The 9,019-nt window shown below is 38.3% G+C and overlaps 1 long non-coding RNA gene across 1 annotated transcript; it reads left to right on the forward strand.

Moving 5' to 3' along the window:
• Positions 1-5,404: 5,404 nt before the first annotated feature.
• LOC135299950 (uncharacterized) lies at positions 5,405-8,514 on the forward strand. The gene is made up of 4 exons (XR_010361792.1): positions 5,405-5,542; positions 6,555-6,672; positions 6,924-6,978; positions 8,318-8,514. It is a non-coding gene; the product is annotated as an uncharacterized LOC135299950 (long non-coding RNA).
• The last annotated feature ends 505 nt before the right edge of the window (positions 8,515-9,019 follow it).

Genomic DNA, 9,019 nt, shown 5'->3' on the forward strand with positions numbered 1-9,019 from the left:
TATGATATCTTAGGCCTTGATCTTATGAAAATCATACTTGATGCCAGGAGTAGTCAGGCTGGTAAAGCCAAGCACATACATAAATGTTGGCAGGATTTGTTCTTTCCTAAGTGTAAGAGTGAAATAATTTAACAAATTGTGTCATACATGTAAGGAGTATTTATCAGGCCCACATGGAACAGCTGTTAATATTTTAGAATTGTAGTCCATGTATCCATGTCAATATATGTGGATGTACATCCCAGGTGACAGGTTTTGGAAACAGCCATCATGTGGTGTGTTGTAAAATAAGCTGGAATATGCTGTTTGTGTGTTTGGGTGTGGTTAAAATGTGGAGATTTTAGGACTGCATCTTGTCACAGTTACAGAAATAAAAATTCTTCCAGGTTTCTTACATGAGCTCCTGTCTGCCACCTTGTGTGACAACATCTAAAGTACAGAATTGGATATTTGGAGGAAAACTAGTAGCAATGGTTGTCAGATTTTAGAAAGAAGTGCTGTACCTTCAGAACACTGAGGTATGGATTCCCTTGGAAAAATACTCACTGAGTGCTAGTAAAGTTATTTGGGAGAGAAGGACCTGCACACACATTGTAAATAGGTAATAATTAGAGACCAAACTGAAATATTTCTGTGCAGGGAAGTAATAAATGAAATGCAGATACCTGTAGTGCTAACAGATAACTGTCCTGATGTTAAATGAGGGGAACTAGAAAACTCTCATTGTCTCCAAAAAGGCATAAGGGGATCCTATCCTTCATCTCTAAATTAATTTGCAACGTTATTTTACTTTTTTCATACTGTTCTCTGGGCTATTTTTCTTAAGCCTGTGGGGATTAAGCATTAGTAATGTTTTGCCTGTCATAAATGCTCCTTCTTTTTCCTGGGTAGCATAGACTTTAATTTGTAATTTCTAATTCCATCCTTCCACAGTAAGCTTCTGCTGATCTGCTCTTTATATCTTGTTTTCAAAGTACTCCAGATGATATCAGCTGGATCTATTTTCCTGCCCCAAGATACATTTCCTGCTTTCACTGTTGTAGTCCAAATGGACTCTACACCTCTTTACTTAGCTGTGCTCCCAACTGTTAATCCTTAGAGCTACTGCCAGCCTTTAATGGAGTTTTTATCCAGGCAGATAAATGAGAGATGCTGAGTTAACTTGGCACTGAGATCAGTAGAAGAGCAAATGCAGCATGCTAAGAACATTGAAACCCAGATGTGTAGGTATTTAATTATCCAGACTTAAACTTCTGACTCCACATAGATTTCAGTGGTGAGTTATCCCTCTAATTAAGAATCGTGGCAGATAACTTCTGCTCATTTTACTTACCTAAATGACCTAGTAAAGGCAGTGGCACTTCTGGACTAAATAAGGTGAAATGTTTGGATACACAACAAAGCAGGTCAAGAGAGGTGATCCTGCCCCTCTGCTCAGCCCTGGTGAAACCACATCTGGAGTGCTGTGTCCAGATCTGGGCTCTCCAGTACGAGGGAGACCTGGAGCTCCTGGAGCAGGTCCAGCCAAGGGCAGCAGAGATGGTGAAGGGAGCACCTTTCTTACAAGGCAAGGCTGAGGGTGCTGTGCCTGTTCAGCCCTGAGAGGAGACTACTTGAGAGGGGACCTCATCAGTGACTGTCAGTATCTGAAGAAGGGATGCCAGCAGGATGGACCAGGCTCTGCTCAGTGGTGCCCAGCAATAGGAGAAGAGGAATGGGCAGAAATGGATGTACAGGAAGTTCCACCTGAACATGAGAAAGAACTTGTTTACTGTGCAGTGACCACACACTGGAACAAATTGCCCAGAGAGGTTGTAGAGATATCTCAGTGGAGATACTTAACGACTGTCTGGACACAATCCTGTGCCGTGCACTCTGGGGTGACCCTGCTTGAGCGGGGAGATTAGACTAGATGACCCACTGTAGTCTCTCCCAGTCTTACCCACTCTCTGATTCTGTAAACCAAACAAGTTGTTTAAGTTACTTAGCTAATGACCTTTGTTCATTATTTAAACATCACACTCCAACTTTAAAAGTTTATCTCTCTAAAGTTAGACATTTACTTCAATCTGCTAATCTAGATTGCCTCACCAGTCAATGGAGAGAAACAAGGGACTCTAAATTAAGAATTCTAAGGGATCTAACAGCTCTTGCCATCTTATGAAAGAATGGGACAAACCACAAATTGAGAGTTCTCTTTCAGAATGGAGGGGAGTCTGTTCAGCTTGCCTGCTACTTTGATGTTTAGCTTTCCAGCAGCTAACATGTGAAGAAAGACCACTATTTTCTACAACAGTAAATCACTTTTCACCAAAGAACTCATACCATTGGAATGAAACAGTGAGTTAGTAAAGATCTAGGAAATCCTCACCATCCTTTCAATCCTAGACTATGGGAAGCACCATAGGAGATTTAAAGTGGTGTGGGAGCAGGGTGTTTTTATGGTGTGGGAAGGGTGGTTTCTGATCAAAGCCTGGAAAATGTGTCCGTCAGTTTGTTCATCCTCTGACTGTAGGAGTTAGAATTCCTGCTTGGATACAGAATCCTTGCTGTGACTTCTGAGGAATGCTAGAAGATGAGAAAGTGGAGATGAACATTTCATTTGCTCAAAAAATGTTTGTGTGGCTACAAGATGAACAGCACCTTGTAGAATCAATCCCCACATCACCAACCAACTTAATGAAGATTATTCCTGAAGCAATATATTCATTACTGCTGATCAAAATCTTGTGCCTGCTGAATGTATACTGCCAGACATTCTACTCCCCCAGAATCACCCCATGCTATCATCCTACACTGAAAGTTTACACTTCCTCGGTCTGCTCCAGTTTATATCAAATGGAGATTATTAAGTTATACACAGGGGAACAGGTGGGTGGAGCAGCTGGCATGAGAAGTGAGCAGCCTGACAACAGAAAAAAAAATCAGGGTAGATTGCAGCACAAAAATTTTTCCTAGGAAATTGCAAATTTCACAATCTGTTCATGAGAACTGATGGTATAGCTCGTGTGCCAGGTAACAAGTCTGGGAGACTCTAGACTTCACTGGAAGCAGACTATTCAAGACCTTCAAAGATCTTGTTAGTTTTGGCTTCAGTCTATTACACTATATCAAGCAATCCTACTCATTCTGGAAAGCAATTCTTTATGAATTTCTAAAGTAGATTGAAAAGGTCACAGTGGTTTTTCAGTCTTAATTGACTGGCTGACTGGTTTACTTGTATTTTTTATTGCAGATGAAAGTTTTAAGATAACTCTGTGAACTCTCAAAGTCATGCAGAATTTGAGGGGTTTACCTTTGGTTTAATTCACTGACATGAAGAATATGCCATCTTGAACTGGTTCATAAAAAGACCAGTTAAAGAAAGCTGCCCAACTAAAGAGACTCCCCTGAATTTGGGTACATTGGGGAGGGTGACCTAATGGAATGAAGTGTTACACATTCAGAAGTACTCAAAATTTGGATTCTAGTGAACTGGGATAGCAAAGGGGGATGCAGTAAGTCAGGACAGCGTAATAAGGCTAAAGTGGCAAAGTTTCCACCATAAGTAAGAGCTTAGATGGCTATGGAGAAAGCAGGTGACAAGATCAGATGTGGAAGAAAAGATAAGCTGTTAGTAAATTTCTAATACTGTGGCAGTTTATCCTTTATCATTTACAGGGATCTCCAGAGTGAAACACTGTCTCAGGACACAGCAGAACAACATCCCACCTTTGTGAGATCAGTGTTGCCATGCTTCATCTCTGGCTGTCTCTGGTTTTGACTTAAGAAGTTTTTTTCATTAAAGTTTCATTAAAACACATACATTTCTGCAGAAAGTTGCACTTCTAACAAATCAGCATTTTTAAAATGAAAAGTGTTTAATCAAAAAGTTTCCAGCCAAGTCTAATTATAGCATCCTTTTTAAATGTTTCAGGGTTTCAGACAGCACTTCAAAAAGAAACACAGTGAGACATTCTTTATTACTGGTTTTTCATATTACTCAAATTACAAGAAACAATTAAATATGTGATAAAGATATCTTGATAAGCATTTGACATGCCACTGAATAACATTTGGTGTCTTGAGTTTCTAATTTCTCTCCTTTACAATCAAACTTCCTTCTAATTCTTATCTGAATTACTGTTGAACACAAGCCAAAGTTCACTTGGACTTCCTTTCTACATAAATTCAATTAAGAAATGTAAACATTTGGAGTCTCTCTTGTGAGGGGAGGCAGTGAAAAAAAAGAAAAATAAAAGGAAGACTGTCAGTGGGAAAGATGCATGTGGGCCAAAAGGAGAGAGAACTATTTTTATGTGGAGAAAAGAATCACTAGCAGCTTTTGACAGAGACAAAGTAATCTGTTACTAGAGGCAGCTTATGGCAGAGGTCAGTCAGACAGCTGTGCATAAGAGAAAGGTAACCCAGTACAGTCACAGGGAACAAAATGCTGCTAATGGCAGGAGAAAGTGATTAGCCTTTGAAAATATTTTTACTGTTGTGGAGCATGCAGTGAGTGCTGGTTTGAAACCAGTATATTTTGCTTTTGTTGACATGCTGCTTCTCATAGGCCTTTGTCCAACATCTTGCAAACTCCTGGCGTAATCTAAAAGACTGATAACATTTACAAAAGTAATGGTAAAGAGAAATATGACAACAATAGCAGGAGAGAGAATATAGGGTAAAAGGCTCGGTATGGAATCTTGTCTGTGAATGACTTTAAGGCATACTTAATCCAGTAACATGGGAATTATCAATGCAGGTTTGAGACCACTGTGCTGGCAAAAGCTGGATAATACATGCAAAGGCCAACACACTTCTGAGTCATTGTCTAGAGTCTGGTAGAGGAAGTGACAGCTGGTGGTGTTCTTAATATCAGTATCCAATCCAAGGAAACCAGCTGAAGCATGTAGCTGTGAAAATTCATTACCCATTTAAAAAGTTCAAAGGGTATGTGAGGAAAGTTAGAAAAAGATCTTGGCTTTTCAACATTCAGCTCTTTCACAGGAGCTCCAGGAGTTATAAAAACTTGTTTAAGAATGCATGCTGAGAATATCCAGCTAAATGACTCTTAAAAACTGGGCTTACACAAGGTATGAATTCCAAGCAAGTCAACAAAATCCTTTAGCTGAGATAGACAAAGCGAAGGAAACTCCCAAACCAACCTACCACCGACACTACCCCCCTCAAATTCCTAAAAATCCACTATATATTTGCTTTTCTTTTATATTCCTTAAACATGTTTGTTGGGAAAGCATTTCTGGAAATTTTCTGCAGAACCCAGCCTGAGATAAGCATTTAAACCGTGGGATCTCAACATCCTGGTTAGGAGTAGACACGGATTTGGGTTACACCACGGCCAAACAAATATGGAACACAACTCTTTATGATCACAGAGGAGGCTTATTCCATGAAGGGATAGGAAACAGCACCTCCCTTGAAACCTGTTGCTATTCTTGCTCAAGGATAGAGGGGATCTTTTGGAAAGGCTGACCCTGGGGCTCTGCGAAACCTGACTGTTCTTGGGTGCCCAGCTGGAAGACACCTGCAAACTCAACAGGTTGGGGTTGGGACAACCACAATTAAAGAGTCATTTGGGGATGTAAAAGCAGCTCTCTGTGCTGGAAGTGGCCAGGGAAAAGTATTTGACAGCATCTTGGTTTAAAAACATCAGTGGGTAGCTATTCATAAGAGCAAGTTGGATATTATTACTCAAGTGTTAGATGTATTTATAAGATATTGATCAATTATAGCTATCTGTGTTGTGGCATTAAAGTAGTCATAGCTGATAGCATTTTTAGAATCTGCTTTAAATACAGATTAAGCAGAAAAATATTAACCTGAATCTAGATGCTTCAGGACTTGTCCAACATTAGAATTGTACAGGAACAGCAGGACCAAATTTTTGATAATGTTTAATTATTAGCTTTTGAAAAGGAAATTATTGTAGAGTTGGTCACATGGCTTCTGACTGTTAAACTCCTGCTCTTCTATATGAGCTTTTAGTGAGTTTTTAAGTTTTCATAGTTTTTTTGGTAGTCCATTTCCATGCAGCAAAAATTTGAATCTTTTCCTGAATCAAGGCCTTTCCTGTTGTTGGTGAGCAGAGTGGTTCAATTAGTTTAGCGCCCTTTTTCTCTTGCACTTTCTCTGTGTTTTCCAGAAGAGGGTCTTCATTTATTGCAAATTGACCAAATGTTATCACAGCATAGTTACACTTTCTATGCTTTACATGTGAGAAAGTGAAACACTGACAGAAGAAATGTTGTCTGTGGTGACAAAAAGGTTTTGGTCACCTATGGAAATAGAAATCAGCCTTACATCTGGCCTGACATTATTGTGTGCCAAAAGAAAATCACACTGAGCTTTGTGTGTGCTGTGAACCTGGTAAAGGCAGGAGCCCCCTTGCTCTTTAACAATTCTAACTCTGTTTTCAGAGTATGCAACTGTCCCCAAAGATTACAGCTCACAGACCCAGATTACTGTAGTCTTTGGTCTTTTCTTTTGGCCATGATATTATGGCTGAATTTACTATCCTATGCATCTTTTAGATATATATTTTGCTTTTTTAGGTTTTCAGTGTTGGAAACAGACAGAGTATGGATAAAAATTGGCAGGAAAACGTGAAAAGCTTCAGGATTTTGAGTCAGGTGGCAGAACATTCGGGAAGCTTCTGGCACACCACAGATGGTCGGTATAAACTGTTGTGGCAGAGCAGCTCTGCCAGGAACCCCATGGAGTTTATTTCTAAAGTAAACTTTTAAAAATACAAAGGATAAAAAATTAATATAACTTGAGATCACTGGTAATATGTTAGTTTGTTGAAATAAAGTTCCATATCACCCCTTCATTTGCTCCCCTCTCTCCCAGTCATATAAAATTATATCCCCATTTTCCTAATTATACCTTCTCTCATCTTTATACTTTTTCAAACAAATCAGGTAGCTAGACTGAGGATACAACATAATATTAAACTGTATAAGAATATTGTATTAGGTAAGTTAACAAGTTTTATTATGTTAAACCATATTCTTATTTGAATTATGGGTTATGAAGTGTGAAAATTTTGGCAGAATTGGATGAATCTAATGCTAAAATACAGACAAGATTTTTTTTGCCCTTGTTGATGTTTTTTCGGGGGCTTGGCTTTCTTTTTTTTGGCAAAGGAGAAAATGTTCTTAGAGAAGAATAATTTTCAGTTGAAAAATTTGCAGGCACACAGAACAAATAGGATTAACACAAAGTTTGGGAATTTGACTGCATTTTTTTCAATAATATTGGCTATATTTCAGAATTTCTTGCAATTGTGATCCATGGTGCTTGGCAAATCTTAGCTACCAATTGATATTTCAAGAAGAAACTTATCTTCATAAAGCTACTGTTAACTTCATAATAATTTCTTTTACTTCCCTTATGAGTTAGAGAAGTCAGCATTTAGAAATGTCAATCAAAATATATTAAGAGATTCCAAGATAGGACACTATCCTAGTAGTGATTCCATTGTACACTACTGCAAAAATGTAAATACTACTTTAGCAAATTGAGATACCAGCCAAAACTTTCTATCTCTAAGCAGGTCTTAATATCAAGTTCAAAATTTATTAGTTGCAAAAATAAGAAAATATTCATCTTGTATACCAGTAAGATATATCTTCTAAGATAACCTCATCCTCTCTGCCTTAAAGTCTCAAACATTGAATACACTTGTGTTTGTTCTGTGACATTTTGATGTGAAATTTCGCTCAAGATTTCATTAAACTAGGTCATAAAGGAGGACAAACTGAGGTTATCTGGGTGAATTTGATTGTTTCTAAAAGTGATGCATTTGTTGAATTTTCAATGAGTATTTTTGCCCTCTGTACCTCAGCCTTTCAATCTGGTGAAAGAATGTATTTCTTTCAGGTGGAATCACTGTGAAGTTAATAGCAAAATTCCATGGGATGGAGGCTAGACTTTTTGGGTCACTGAGTATGGATATGTCCTGGGAATTAAATTAGAGGCTGAACAGAATACTTTGAGATTGAACTATGCCCAACTCTGTTGCTTTTTTTCTAAGTTTTTTCTCCCTTTTCCATGTTTGAAAGGAAGGATGTAAAAAAACCCTTTCTAGGCTAAGTCAGAGAATATAACCTGTAATTGCTGTATGAATGGACACAAAGAAGCCAAGTAAAAAGCTTGGAAGGTAGCGTTAGTGAGATAATATGAGGAGTTCATCTTGAGGGAAAACTGGACTGGTTACTAATAACATGCATTCAATAGTAGTCTCATGTCTTTTACGTGGAATATGAATGTGTCTCAAGTATACAGTGCCACTTTTGTCTTTTCTGTTTTGCAGAATGGAACCGAGTCAGGAGAACACACAAACAGGGTTATATATCTGCAATAACCTATTCTCCTTATAGAATTAGGTGTAATAATTCCATATTTTACTATAATGTTCCATTTCTGGTGAATCTGTACATGAAGCCATATTTAAATCTTTCAGTCTCAGGACTGTTAGCCTGGTGTGTTATTTGGTTGTTGTACCTTTTCACTTTCATAGCAACAATTTACCTTTTCTCAGCACATAATAATTGTGAGAAAATCAAATGGCTTCTGCTTTTGCCAAAGGAAGTCTGAATAAACATTCACTGGTTAAACATCACTTATTTCCACTCATTGGCTGGTTAAGCAAAGTCTTGGTGAGTTAGTTGGTGCTGCTCAAAGTAAATTGACTGTAATGCAACTCTTCAGGCCCTCTTCAAGTACCCCGATGGTCTGAGCTTTTTTTGCTTCTTCCTGGACAATTTCTTCAGCAGCTTTTAAGTGCTTTATTTCCTTGAGACTATTAGAGAGTCACACAGATTTTTGGTGGGGAAAGATCTCTAAGAACATTGAGTCTAACCATTAAGCCAGCAGTGTCCAACACTAAACTAAACTAAACTAAACTAAACTAAACTAAACTAAACTAAAGTCCAACACTAAACCATGACCCCAAGTGCCACATCTACACGTCTTGCAAATACCTCCAAGAATGGAGACACAACCCTAGGCAGTC

The sequence above is a fragment of the Passer domesticus genome, chromosome 4, assembly GCF_036417665.1.
Source record: "Passer domesticus isolate bPasDom1 chromosome 4, bPasDom1.hap1, whole genome shotgun sequence".
Classification (NCBI taxonomy): Eukaryota; Metazoa; Chordata; class Aves; order Passeriformes; family Passeridae; genus Passer; species Passer domesticus.